Source organism: Sinocyclocheilus anshuiensis, unplaced genomic scaffold, assembly GCF_001515605.1.
Source record: "Sinocyclocheilus anshuiensis isolate Anshui unplaced genomic scaffold, SAMN03320099.WGS_v1.1 scaffold1672, whole genome shotgun sequence".
In the NCBI taxonomy this organism is placed as follows: domain Eukaryota; kingdom Metazoa; phylum Chordata; class Actinopteri; order Cypriniformes; family Cyprinidae; genus Sinocyclocheilus; species Sinocyclocheilus anshuiensis.
The window spans coordinates 213,745-216,119 of NW_015555812.1; the positions used below are offsets into that span (position 1 = coordinate 213,745).

At 35.5% G+C, this 2,375-nt stretch overlaps 1 protein-coding gene across 2 annotated transcripts in view; it reads right to left on the reverse strand.

The window, feature by feature from the left end:
• Nucleotides 1–922: 922 nt before the first annotated feature.
• LOC107675146 (Y-box-binding protein 2-A-like) overlaps nt 923–2,375 on the reverse strand; it is a 25,565-nt gene continuing 24,112 nt past the window's right edge. For both annotated transcript variants that reach the window (XM_016469388.1, XM_016469387.1), the window contains 2 exons: nt 2,357–2,375; nt 923–1,688 (listed from right to left, as the gene is read on the reverse strand). The gene's annotated coding sequence lies outside the window, so the exon portion shown is untranslated. The remainder of the gene's footprint in view (nt 1,689–2,356) is intronic.

Sequence of the window (2,375 nt, forward strand, 5' to 3'; positions counted from 1 at the left end):
GGCGACAGCAGCGCGGACAGTAGCTTAGCTCGCTCACATAATGTAGGCCTACCATATATTTATAATGGGAAAACATAGTTTTTATGACATGTCGTTATTATGATAAAAAAAAAATGTCGTTTTAACGAGATAATTATATTGTTTTTAGGACATCTCGTTATTACGAGAAAAGATGTTGTTTTAACGAGATAATTATGTCATATTAACGACATATCTCGTTTTTATGAGAAAAGATGTCGTTTTAACTAGAAAACATCTGGTTATTATGAGAAAAGATGTCCTTAAAACACATATCTTGTTATTATGACATAACTGAGTGGGAAAAAAAAAAATGTGTGTGGCAACAATGCGTCACCGTACAGAAGAGAGTAAGGTATTTGGATATTAGGTATTATGAAGGATGTTTTGAAAGATGAAGAAGGACTTTGGAAGAGACAACAAGTTTGAGTTTTTGAAAAAATCCCGCACTTCAAAATGCTCATAGGTTTCCATACGCCACAAAGCCAGTTATGCTTTTGCATACAACTATAGTAGACGTAGACTATGCTTTTAATTTCTTCCATTTAAAAGGATTACTAACGGTGTCAAATGCTTTCAAAGGATAAAATGTGTAACACGCATTACAAAGACTAGTTATTTTAAACAAAACCTCCAGTTTTCTTACAAATCAGTTTTGAGTACAGTATCAAACCTTTAAACATGCACATTTTTATTCACTAGAATTATGTTTGTGTAAAACCCCGCTTAAATAAAAAATGAGGTGTGCTGTTTTAGTGAAAAAAAACAAACTATACTCATGTGTTGAATTCTGTTGTGCAATATGCCACATTTTAAGGTGTGAGCTAAGCGTAATTTTTTTTGACAAATTTAACTTATTTATATGATTGAATAAAACATGCTTTTGTTCTGACTTTTTTTTTTATTATACATGCACATTGTACAAAAAATGTTGACAAGTTTTTCAACAAGGTTTGATACAAGAGTGCAAGGATTAATGGACACAAACTTTTGCATATGCTACTTTTACATTTTGAGATGTCAATCATGAACGCAGACGTCTGAATTTTCTGTCAATAATGACTGGCCCAAAAAAAACAAAAACAAAGGGAGTCAGAAGGCTTTGCAAGTATTTTATTTACTTCACTGGCATTGCACATAATCCCCACCAAAGAAAAGAACATACCAATACCAAAAGAAAAGAAAAAGGGACAATTTTAAACCAGTCTGCATTTTGATTGGATGCATATTTTCCCTTTTTATCTAGTTACAAGAGAAGAGTATGTGCAGGGCTCATCACACTGGATGGCATTTCCTCTCACTGATGAACTTAAAGTAGCCGAACTGATAAAGTTTTCTCTACTGCTCATCACCCATAGTACAGAACAAAACTACAAAGGGGGAAAAATTGCAAATATAATGGGCTTTCAGAGCAGGTTTCTCTTTTTGTTTTCTTAATTTTAAATGGCTAAAGATGCATCAACCCAACACTCCCTTCCCCACCAGTCCCTTCCTTTCCATCCATCCTTCTCTTTCTCTCTCCCTGACAGATAAATGATCCAGACTTCAAGTGGTGAATCAAGTTGGGGGAGGGACAAGGATGTAGAAGTGAGTGGCAAGTTGTTTGCACATTGGTTGAATGTTTGACGAGACAAGCAAGGTCCTACCCCCAAACTAACCCAACCGGGAACCTATGCAGCAACACAGGAAGAGCAAAATGTGAGGTACGAAAGAGAAAAACAAAAATAGAGGCAAAAGGTAAGAAAGTGGTAGATGACCGCAGTTATGGTTCAACATTTAGACATGGGGTGAGTTTACCTATAAAACGGTTCAAAAACTAAAATCAAGTACATGCTTAATTGCCTTTGCCAACTGAAACTAAAATCCATTTTCTACAACTCCTTTTTAAATGGCATCACTTAAAGAGATAATTCACCCAAAATTAAGATTTGCTGTTAATTTACTCACCCTCAGGTTATCAAAGATGTAGGTGACTTATTCCTTCTTCAGCCATTTGAAAAAAAAAAAAAAGAAAAAGAAAAACACAACCCCCCACACACACACTTTTTTACTCTCAAAGTGACAGTAGCCATTGACTTGCATTTTATGAATCACCAATGACCATAGTTTCAGCTAAAAATCTTTAATGTTCTACTGAAGTTAGATCTTGGATGACCGGAAGATGAAAATTAACAGCAAATTTTCATTTGTGGGTGCAAAATCCAAAATTAAGCCTTTCAGAAGTTAGTTTAGTGGGTGGTCAAGCTGACATCTTATGCATTTCAGCAGCAGTTGTAGTTTGAAGGCCAAAACTATTTACCACCTTCAAAACACATCACTTTAGCTCAGGAAGTCTCACCTCTCGCTGGGGGGGGGGG